This window comes from Alosa sapidissima, chromosome 3, assembly GCF_018492685.1.
Source record: "Alosa sapidissima isolate fAloSap1 chromosome 3, fAloSap1.pri, whole genome shotgun sequence".
NCBI classification, from domain to species: Eukaryota; Metazoa; Chordata; class Actinopteri; order Clupeiformes; family Clupeidae; genus Alosa; species Alosa sapidissima.
Window position 1 is genome coordinate 26,588,344 of NC_055959.1, and position 12,136 is coordinate 26,600,479.

The 12,136-nt window shown below is 44.5% G+C and overlaps 1 long non-coding RNA gene across 1 annotated transcript; it reads left to right on the top strand.

Moving 5' to 3' along the window:
- Window positions 1-7,613: 7,613 nt before the first annotated feature.
- LOC121704578 lies at window positions 7,614-9,055 on the top strand. Its single transcript, XR_006030592.1, has 3 exons — window positions 7,614-7,860; window positions 8,412-8,477; window positions 8,692-9,055. It is a non-coding gene; the product is annotated as an uncharacterized LOC121704578 (long non-coding RNA).
- The last annotated feature ends 3,081 nt before the right edge of the window (window positions 9,056-12,136 follow it).

The window sequence follows — 12,136 nt, forward strand, 5'->3', positions numbered from 1 at the left end:
AGAATTCTGACTGGCACTGGCAATACAAGGAGCGGCTGGTACTGCGTTATGTATCTTTCTCGTACAGTGCAGTAACATGGCTCTTTCCAGCAGTTTTAGACACACTAGGTACCGCCTTAGCGCTAAATGGGTACCCAGTAGATCGAAAATTGACTACAAGATGGATAAATACCAATTCATATGTCAGTGCTTTAAAGGTAAACTATGCAGTATTGGCAGTTTCCTTACTGTTTTCTCGGTTTTTGCTTCTTTTTTGCTGGCTCTGTCATGACGAATGTCTGAGAAACTCCATCGCTACCTTTTTCTAGCCGGTGCCTGGTGTGTATGTGTATTTGAATGCAGTAAAGCAATTCGTTACACTCGTTATACTTCCTGACACTGAGGCCGTCGGCCCGCCGGCCCACAGTTGCAAGGATGGTTTTTCCGCTCACAGGTGCTAGGGGGAAGCGAGACGGCCACCATTCAACCCGAAAAAAGCCATATAACCATTCCAATGACTCTGACGCTGTTAAATGAAGGTAAATTAAGCTAAAAAATGTGCATATTAAGCTAAAAAACCTGCATAGTTTACCTTTAAGACTGAGCTGTCCTGAGACAGTCCCCCTGTCCCCAGTCCTCAGCACTGTCCTCAGTCCTGGGTCAGTCAGGGCGGCCCTCAGTGGGCTCTGGCAGATGAGTGAACCCTCCTTCACCAGCTCCACAGCGGCTTCCCTCAGGTCGTCTGCAGATGCCTACGGATCAGATGCCTCTGCATGTTTCTCACCAGCACGCTAAAAATAGTCCTGGTGTAACAAAGCCACACACACACACACACACACACACACACACACACACAGAGGGAGAGAGAAACATGTAAACACACACACACACACACACACAGAGGGAGAGAGACACATACACATACGCACACACACACACACAAGCACTCAGAGATGACAGCATGGTCCAGGCCCATTAGGCCAGAGGACGGTCTGGATGGAGTCCCAGGTTAGAGGACGTCTCCGCCCGATCCCATCCACCATCTGCTGCAGCCAGAAGGCCGGCACCACTGGGGGCAGCCAGCAGAGAAAGAGGAGGAGGAGAGGAGAGGAGGAGAAGAGAGGAAGAGAGAGGGGCAGAGGGATGGAGGAGAAGAGCAGGCCTGGCCAGGGCAAGACCAGTTTGGTCAGGTGGGACACTGGGTCGTCTGTTACCTGTCCACCTTCAACCCTAACCATCTGCTACTGGGAAAGAGGGAGCAGAGAGAGAGCAAAGGAGAGGGAGAGAGAGAGAGAGGAGGGAGAATGGAGAAACAATATGGAGAGAGCAGAGCTGGAGAGAGAGAGAGAGGAAAAGTGATAGAGTGTGAAAAGGAGGAAAGGAAGGGAGCTTGAAGGAGCTATGGAGTAGGAGCTGAGAGAGAGAGAGAAAGAGAGGGAGAGAGGGGAAAAGCGATAGAGTGTGAAAAAGGAGGAAAGGAAGGGAGATATGGAGTAGGAGCTGAGAGAGAGAGAGAGAGAGGGAGAGAGTGAGCAAATTACATAATGTTCTATAACATTAAACTCTACCTCCACTAGCTGTTCTGCTGATTTCTTTTGGCACCGTTTAATAGATCATTCATTCTCATTATAAAGCACTTTCTCTTTCATCTCGCTATACCATCTGTTTTGGCACCACTGCCATCCCGTTGCTTTAAAGGCGTGCCAGTCCCGCAGTTTGAAGTTGAGAAAAGGGCATATATATATAAACAAACAAGGAGAGGAAAAGATGCCAAAAAAAGCATAGTTGTAAATACAGAGGGCCAGATGGACAGACAGACAGACAGACAGAGAGAGGAATGTAGAGCCATATGGGCGAGGCCTTGTCTGTCTGCAGGGGATGACCTGTACTGGGGGGCGGCGGGGGCAGTTTGGGCTGGTACAGATCTGTATCACCTACAGTAAACTTTAGAATCAGCTTCTGCACCAGGAGTTGCCAGTCACATTCACCTACCCAAGGTCCAGTGCTTCATGACATTGAACATTTCATTCAGTCATTGAGTAGATGCTTTTCTCTGAAGCGAATGACAGTCCAGGTTAAGACGAGGACTCTTACTGCTTGCTGTGACCGTAGGTCTTCATCAGAACTCATCAGAAGCATATAAGGACTAAAAGTAGCTTCTTAGGAGAAACATATGGTGTGACATGAGAGTTTGTTTAACTATTTATCTTCACTCACTCAACTCCCAGACAGTGGTCTTCACATGACCAGTGGTCAGATGTGGCGACATATGGAACTTTGGCCCTTTGTGGCGAGTATACAGCATCTGGAGACGACATGTAAGAATTGAGGTTGTGAATTGTTGTGAAAGCCAGTGAAAACAGGGCTAGCTTACCTCCTTAAAACCACTCACAGATTAACAAATACACAAAACACATTTACAGCATTAAATAAGCACCTGAATTCCATTGAATTCATTTGCAATACTCACACAAATCATGTTAATTATTCCCCTCATAATTAGACCTAATTTCCCCAAGGTCATCTTCAAATGTGTTGAAATCTACTGGGCATCATGCCCTACCAGACCTCACCCCTCATGTCCTTATGTAGCTGGACCAACCTGCAACCACAGTGCCTCTTTGTAAGTAAAACTGCCCCATTTACTCTGTAAGAATTGTAAGAAATAACCTCAATATTTTTCTGCCTTGCCCTGTCACTGAAGACCAAATATGACAAGAAGTAAGGCAGAAACACACACACACACACACACACACACACACACATAGCCTCAGGACAGGAGCTGTGCTGAGGACACAAGAAGAAGATGGCCAACGCGAGCAGACAGACAGACAAGCTAGCAGCCAGACGCATAAACAGACATATGGAGAGAGACAGGACCAGACAATGACTCAGAGAGTGGCATATCATCACACAGATTGGACAAGGGAGAGAGAGAGAGAGAGCGAGAGAGAAAGAGATAGAGAGAGAAAGTTGTTTTAAGAAAGTTGTGGCAACAAACTGACGCCTTTCTGTACCTGAATGGATATGAGAATGTAATTGGTGTGTGGGTCATTGACAAATATGGCTTTTAAAAATGTGTTTTCAAATAATCTTTGAAAATGGACAGAATGTGAAGTTGGAAGGCTGTGACAAGTCTTAATAGCTGTGCAACATAGGGGTTTTAATACATCTATCTTAACCATCTGAAACGCAAGTATCAAACGCAAAGCACAAGTAGCTTTGTGGGCGGATCTTGGGCGCCACTGTTGCTATTTTACCAGCGGGAGAAATGACTGATGCGCCCGACCCAAATCTAAAATGGGTGTGTGTGCATGGGGGTGTCTGTAGATCGGAGATCGAAAATAGCATCTGAATTTGCACTGACTTTAGACCAGGATGTTCCTGGTCTGTGGCGGAATTGCTTTCTGAAACTGAAAAATATCAACAGGGAACGTTTGCGCCGGAACACGCCTCCTCTCTTCGCTGAACCGCCCCCGTGGGTGCAATTGCATTCCCTAATTTACCGACGTGTGCCTGTGGAGGGAAAATTCCAATATGCGCTGAATGCAAAATAGGAAAGACAAAAGCGCCAGTATACAAAGTCAATTGTGCTGGAGTGCACGATAGGGCCCTGACTGTATTTGCAATTTCATCACCCAAAAAATGTTGTAAGTGCCGCAACCAAAGTTTCTAAAAAAAAGCCCCCACTTGTTTTTTTTTGTTTTTTTTGGTAAGTATACCTGAGCGTGTCTTCAGTGCTTAACACATTATTATTTTGTAGTTGACCTTGGCAATAAAAGTAACTTCTGAATACTTTATTGGGTTTGAGGGCGGGTATTTTGGTTTTCCAACATCCAACTTTACATTTAAAATGTGAATAAATACTTTACAAATTTAAAAAATATATATTGTTTAATAGAATAATTAGGTACAACACATTTTTCAATCATTTCTTCACTTCACTATCACTATTTAGAGAGAGATTTACAAACTTTTCATTCTTCAGTAAAGGTCACTTGGGGTACTTTTATGAGGCAATATCCTGTCTACTCTTTTCCCTCTTCAGTTAAAAATAAACATTCTAAGAATGCGGTCGGACCGCCCTGACATTTCAGATATGCAAAGTTTTTTTAAATTTAAAACAATTTAAGAGCTATAAACTAGTGAATTAAATATGTTTTATTTTCCGTACCTTTTAAATTCTATATTTAATACTTTTCACAGATATATATAATTTTTATGATAAACAAAAAATAGGTTAAAATATACAGGTTTTATAGAATAAAATGATGCTTGTTATGACTCGGACACAGAAATCTACATGTCACATCATTGACATTGTGTGCGTGTGTCTGAAGGAGGTGGCAGATGCTGGCTGGAGCTGGGTGCTGACGCTGTGTGTTTGGAGGAAAATTGAGTCTGAAACAAGGAGGAAATGAGAGATGGGGGAGATAGCGCCACGCACGGCAACTCCAGATGAGCAGGGCCAAACAGAGCGGCCACTTCACATGCACATTAGTCTCTTCCTTCCTTCCCCGTCTCCCTCTATCCAGCCTGCCAAATCCCACTCGGCATGGGATGCAGCCCAGGCAGCAAATGGAGAGAGGCTCATTACTGGAGAAGAGTTGCGCTCTGTGTGTGTGTGTGTGTGTGTGTGTGTGTGTGTGTGTGTGTGTGTGTGTGTGTGTGTGTGTGTGTGTGTGTGTGTGTGTGTGTGTGTGTGTGTGAGCAGACACTGGAGTTTCTTTCATCATCCTGCCTGCTTACTTAGCCAGCAATCTGGCTGTATGAATGCACATTACTATTCTACCCATTAAGGCTACCTACAGTAGCTTGCTGTTAGTGCACGCATTGTATTCACATTGTATCCTACCTACATATCACTCTCTCTCCCCATTGGTCCACCTGCCTATTTATCTGTCTCTCTCTGTATATCCATTCATCCATATACTGGTCTGTCTGTCTGTCTGTCTGTCATTCCCATGTCTATTATCTATCTATTGGCTTGACTGCTCATTTTCGAGACACACAGTGAGCCCTCGCAGGGAATATTGAGGATGTAACTCAGCTTTGCTGTCAGAAGGGAGGCAAACGGGGCGGGGAGGGTATGAAGGAGGGATAGAGGGAGAGATGGAGAGATGGAGGGATGGAGGCATTAAGTGGGGGGAGGAAGAATATACTGTGTGTGAAATGTAGAGACCTTTGACGTACACATATTGAGCCATTAATCAATTATTTTCATGTAATAAGAAAATACCCTGACACTGTCTCACTAGGTCATCAAGGAGAAAGATGGAGAGAGGGAGAGAGAGAGAGTGAGTGAGAGAGAGAGCGAGAGGAAGGGGTGTGTGGAAAATGTTTAAGGAGGGATGAACTCTCATGTTTGGAGGTGTGGCAAAACAGAGAGAGGAGGAGATGAAGAGATTTAGGGGTAGCTTTAAAGTAGCAATTCATTTATCAAAGGCTGACTGAGGCGGAGTGTTGTAAGTGCCAGGCCTGTGAGATCGGAATGCCGGGATCGATAGAATTCCTGAAATAGCTCGGTGTCTTCCCTCAGTTTTGTCAGATGTCTGCTGGCATTGGTATGCCTCGCCTCAATCCTGTTTGCGCAAGGCAAAGTCTCCGTCTCGAAATAAAAGAGATGGGAACGAGACCGAGATAAAAAGACAGCCGTGCAGAGGTGAAGTGTAAGATAAAGAAATAAAGAAGAAAACACATTAAAGAAAGTCTACACATTACTGATACAGCATCTATTACAGCAGATAATACTGAATATATTGAACACCAACCCTCAGCCCATTCACATGTATAACCATGGATTGGTGTGTGCCATATTGGGCGATGGGAGGGTCAGGCTCATTGGTATGCCATGACAGCCCATTCTGGACGGGAGGTTTGTGACGATCAACATGACTCCCTCCCAAACCTCCCTCCCTCCCTTCCTTCCTCCCTGACCATCAGTTGTAACTGCAGGGGGGAGAGGGGGTATTAAACAAGTGTCTCCTGCCGAGCACCAATTAGCACTCATTAACAGCCTGAGAGAGCGAGAGAGAGAGAGAGAGTCTAAAGTCACGATTGAGATAGGAAGCAAGGAAGAGGAGAAAGAAAGAGCCAAGAAGGGTAAAGAAAGAGGAGATAAAGAAAAAGAGAGGAGAAAACCAGAACACGGGGAACGATGAACAGACAAGAAGAGATGAAAAGAGAAGAGAAGAAAGAATGGGGTGAAATGAAGGACATGCCGTACCAAGACAATTTGCAATAAAACCAATAACCCAAATGCCACAGGGCAGGCCATATTGTTGCTACAATGGTTTGCTGACATTACAGACTACATATACAATCAGCAATAATGATGTGAAATTGCTCACTCGGAAGCAGTGGAAGAACAAGCCATTATTTCCAGATAAACACTTTTACCTGAAGCCACAAGAAGCAATTCCATGTTCCAAGAAACAAAAACAAAATGGCATGTTGGCGGAGTAACAGAGAAATAGGAAAGCTTCTTGTTCAAACACAGCACACTGTTGAATTTCAGAATGGCCTCTGGAAATACGCCAGTTTGAGATACAGACTCATTTTAGGTTTAGAGGACATCACACACACACACACACACACACACACACACACACTATCTGTGAGACAGAGATGGGTAGGGCGGGCGGAAATATCTCTTCTCTTTTTTTCCACCAATATCTCCTTGACGTTAATGATTGACAGCGCGTCCGGCCGCGGTGTCCTCGCCTGCGGTTGGCCCGTCTGCCCGTGCTCCTATCTTTCCCGGTGATTTGTATCGCCGTTAGCGATGGTTGCCATGTTTACAGCGGCGGTCTCTCTCTTGCTCTCTCTCTCTCTCTCTCTCTCTCTCCTTTCGCTTGCTAAACAGCATGGGGGGCAGGAACAAGAGGGTGTGTGTGGGGGGGGGGGAGTGCAGTAGTCTGTGAGAGGAGGACATTAATTTGCTTTATCATCTCAACCCTTGTTGCCCCCCTCTCTCTCCCCTCTCCTCCTCCTCCTCCTCCTCCTCCTCTCTTCCAACCGACTGAAACACGTCTCCACTCTGCCACCTTAATAAACAGCTTGTGTTGGAGAATTGAATTTAAACCAGGGCCATCCAGCATATCTCTGCACAGGGCTCTGGGAGAAGAGGGGAGAGGAGACGAGAGAGAGGGAGGGAGGGAGGGGGGAAAGAGAGTAAGAGAAAGAGATAGGGAGAGAGAGAGACATCAATAACAGCGACAGCATTTAAGAGGCAGACAACCTTTACAAGGGAGCACGGCGTTTAACCGGCAGCCACGGCCGCTCGTGAACAACCCGCCGGCTCCTCCCTGGGCAGGCCGCCATGCCAACAGCAGAATGGCGTTCATTCCCGACACTTGAGCCAGCAGTCTGGGACGTCAACCAGTGCCACACCGAGGCAGTTTGCCACACTTCGATACATCCAAAAAAAAACTACTTGCACTAAAACACCACAGCATCTCCAAACAGCGTAAATGCTCCCTTCTGAGAGTTGTGGTTTGTTCTGAGCTGCTGGTTACTATGGACCCTTTCAGGAGAGTTCCATTATCAGCATCATAGTTGGCCCCACAAGACTTCCTTTTTAACATTCCATATGTTATCTTAATGCAGAGGAAGTAGATTGGGGCCCAAATTCACCATATTCACACGGCGGCCATCTTGTTTTGACGTCATGCTCAGGGTGGGAAGTTCGAGTTCTGTACGGTTGTGTGTGTTGTGGATTGTATCAGTTACGAATATGTCTGCTGTGTGCCTGGGTGTAATTCCTACTACAAAAGACGGGAAAAAGACAAAACACGTTCGTTCCACCGGTTCCTGACAGACACCAGATTGAAGAGAGAGTGGATTTCAAAAAATAGAAGAGACATCGGTACATTTTTCCAGGTAAGTGCATAATTATCTAGCTACCGGTTAGCTTAACCCCAGGCTAATGTTAGTTATAAAGATAGCCACTGTGTAACGTTATCATGCTACTTGTTAGATCAAACGCAAACATTATGTCGTTTTATTTATGTATGGTAACGTTACGATGATGCCTTGATAGAAATGCTACGTCTCAAGCAGTAAGCTTGTCTTTTGCTGACTTCAGGGAAAGCCCTGGTCACTGTATGTAGGCTAACTGCAGCTAACGGGCAGGCTGTTTGTTGTTCGTGGAGATTAACGTTACGTCCAACACAAAAGTTTGTGCCAAACATTTCACTGAGCAGTGTTTTGTGCACCATGATGAGGCTGGAAAAACGTGCCTCCTGCCAGGAAGTGTCCTGTTCGCTTGGACAAAAACGACTCATAAAAGACCAATGCGAAATAGAGGGAGAGAGGTCAGTTAGTGAAAATTGTTTCACACGTCTCCTAATGTCATGTTTAACCTAGGTCTGTCACAAAGAGTTGATTTATTCAGTTGTGCAAGAACTAATGTTTTATTATTACATACACAGCAATGAACCTGCTGGAGAGACAGAAGATGCCAGTGTAAGCTTAGACCTGGCTGGAGTTGACACTGGGTAAGACACTTATAAAGTATTTCCTATGTCCATCTTGCAAAATATCACACAGTTGCTGCCTAAGACATAGGCTATGTGTAGCAGCAGGGTATAACATTTAATCTCCATTAATGAAACAAATTCACTGTAGTAGGTTACATGGTATACTATACAACTTATGTGACACACATGCAGTTGGAACTGAACGTTTTTGATTTGTTATTGTCTCCTATAGTGCAGACCAAGTTGTTAAGCCAGCACCCCACTCTGACCATGACTATGCTGAACTCTCGGTCACTGCAAGAGCAGCTAGAAGCAGCACAGAAGGAGATTGCCCGCCTTACGCAGGAGAATACCATCCTCAAGGCATCCTGTTTCAGCTTGAAGCAAAAATGATTCAAAGTTCTTGACATTCTACACTGGATTTCGGGTGAATAATTATCCAACATGAAGTATTTTTCTACAGTGTTGTTACTATAGTACTTTCTACAGTATTAGCAATACTTTGGACACACTCATACAGTAATTTATTTTCCTTGTGCATTAACATTGTGCTGATCTCTGTATTGTACAGTAAAAAATAAAAGGCGTCGATTTTCTATTTTCTTCTATTCTATACTTATATATATTTTTATAGGACTGAGACACAGATCATTGTTCTTGTCCCTTCAGCCAATGGCAGAGGGCATGTTTTTTGCATCTTTTAGGCATGGAGTTATGTCAGTCATGACATTTCACATTCTTAACTGGAAATTAAATAAACTGAATAGATTCTAAAGCAACACAATGTAGTTATTTTACTTGTAATGCATTTAAACTTTGGCTTTAATGTTGATGCTACATTAGCTTACAACATGGACATCAATAAGGTGAACACAGTAGCTACAGTTGAAGAAATACATTTTTAATGATAAAGTTTATGTACATAACAATGGGGCTGTGGCCACTTAAGACGGCATCAAAGTGCACTCTCTCCAGATAGTAATCCTCCTGGCACATTACAAAAAAAAATTAAACCATTTTGCTCCTGTAAGAGCCATCTGTCCCATGACTTGTGAGTGATATTCATGGTCATGCTTGAAGGAAAAGGTTCTATCCACTGTTCTTCTCAGGTATGAGCAGTTTGACTCGACGTGGCCATAATCTTTTTTTACTTAAGTGTGACAACTGTAGGTCTTGTTGGATTTGACCTTGTTAATTTTTAAGAGTGACAGGTTTGGGCCCTAGGCCTAATTCTCAAGAAGGGATGTGCCAAGTTTGGGGTAAGGAGGTCTTACATTTGGTTAGGGGGACTGATTTGTATCCTAATTTAGAGTAATGAGCAAGAGTATACAGGAGGCCAACAAGGCGTGAGCAGTGCCCGAGACGTGCTTCACAGGCACAGCTGGTTTGTTGAATCCGCTGATCAATTCAACCTGAAAAAAAAAAAGAAAATACATTTAAAACTAGTTCATGGCTAAGTATTTAGCAACAGGCTTTGCATATGTCAACACACAAAGTTCATCTTGGGAAAAAAATATATAGTATGCTAATTTGACATCATTAGCCTGTACCCTGTAAGCTGGCTCATTTTTAAACATACTGGGGTATGCCTTCGCCCTGACCCTGACAATATTGGCATTAGTCCCACCCTCCTTAACCCTGACTGAAAGCAGAACATAACTTGCATTAGTAGACAACTTTGACTTTGTTAAATCGCCGCGAAAATAAGCCAATAAAATGAAAGGATAAACAGGGAGATAAATAAGCTACGACGTGGGTTGCACACAAAAAAACATAAACTATAGCCTAGTTTGGTTAGGAAGACAGCCTGACCGGCTAACAGAGTATTCTACTGTGATACAAGAAGTTTACATCTTGAATCTGTCGGCAGTTTAAGGCTAACGATAACACTTAGAAGCTACGTTACCTAGAGCTCAAAATTCAATAGTATATCCACGTGAAACGGTCTCATGGCTACTAAAATCAGGCTGGTTTAAATGCAAGCCTGAGTTGTTCTGAACAGAAATGATAGACAAGGCCGTGCCTTTATACAGGTTTGTCGGTGCAACCCAGTTAATAAAGTGGTATTAAGTTAGCAGTTAGCCATATCGTCTTACCTTTAACATCGTGGATATAACGTTCAATCCAGTTGCTGTATCCTTTTTTCTTAATTCATTTAGAGGTGCTGACCTGTTCATCTGTCCATGTTTCGATTTCTTGGCATGTCAAGGCTGGTAGATAGGTTACGTTTTTGGACCATCTTGCCATACGTAATTGGGCTAATCACAAACACCGGACAGCTGACAGTTTTTGAGCTATTATGTTTGGACTTCCCCAGAGGATTCCCACCCTGAGCATGACGTCATAGAAAGATGGCCGCCGTGTGAATATGGTGAATAGAACGTTCAAGCATTGTTTTTGTTTACCTTGTTGAAAGGGTCCATAAAACATTACATTGCATGCTGCACACACAGTGATGTGAGTCATGTGTTCTTATACACCCGACAAATGGCAGCAATCTAGAAACTATCTTTCTATCTTCAAAAGGATAGCGAAGAAGCTAACACATAATCCGACCTTGTGGGCGATGTTAGCATACCCCAAAGTCATCTTTATGGATGCTGCCTGAAATCCCACCAGCCTCCCTCCCTCCCTCGATCTCTCCATCTCTCTCTTTCCATCTCTCTCTCTCTCTCTGTGAGTGATAGGTGGAGGGACAGAGGGAGACAGAGCAGCTGCTCTCCACTATCCAGCAGGAAACCTCAGGGCTGCACTGAACACACCACACCCAAAGAGAGAGAGTGCGTGTGTGTGTGTGTGTGTGTGTGTGTGTGTGTGTGTGTGTATGTGTGTATGTGTGTGTGTGTGTGTGTGTTTCTCAGTGTGAGCAGCAGCAAGAGCGCTGGAGGGACTGACACCTGGAATAGATAAGCAGCGGCGCGGCTAAGCCACACTTAGCATTCCTGAGCGCCGCGCTTAGGGAAAGCGCTTCAATCGGGGATGTTAGCCGCTCCCGAAAAAGGACCCAGATGGGTCATTAGCATAGAAAGCAGGGAGGGTTACGTCGAAGCGACTCATCGTTACCCTCAAAGAGTAGTCGTACAGAGGATAGGTGAACACGCTCACACACACACACACAGACACACTCACACACACACAATCCTCACTTTACATCCCCAAAAAATTCAGACACATGTTAATGTTCAAGAGAGACCTCTCACTCTTTTCACTGTAAAAAAAAAAACATCAGAAAGATCAGAAAGACCAGGCATGTGTGTGTGTGTGTGTGTGTGTGTGTGTGTAGGGGGGTGTGTGTGTTGGGAGTGTGTGCATGTCTTACTTATTCCGTATGTAGATTTATGCAAATGCATGCACAAGCAGTTACTGACCTCCGATCGCCAGACACAGCAGTGGCAAATATCAAACATTTTGCCCATTTTAAACTTCCGCTGAGCCACCTGCCGAAAGGAACAGGAGGAGGAGAGAGAGAGGGAGAGAGGGGGGGGACACTCTTGAAATTTTTCTCATTAATATGCAAATGCAGGCAATCAGATTTGCACGTTGGATTGAATTAATCTCCGCCACCCCTCCGCTTGTGCTGTAATCACAAATTACAGACGGGCACCTGACAGACGGCTACGGCTTCACATCCTGTCAAGCGGGGGCCTCCACCTCGGGGGAAATAGACCAATCAGTCG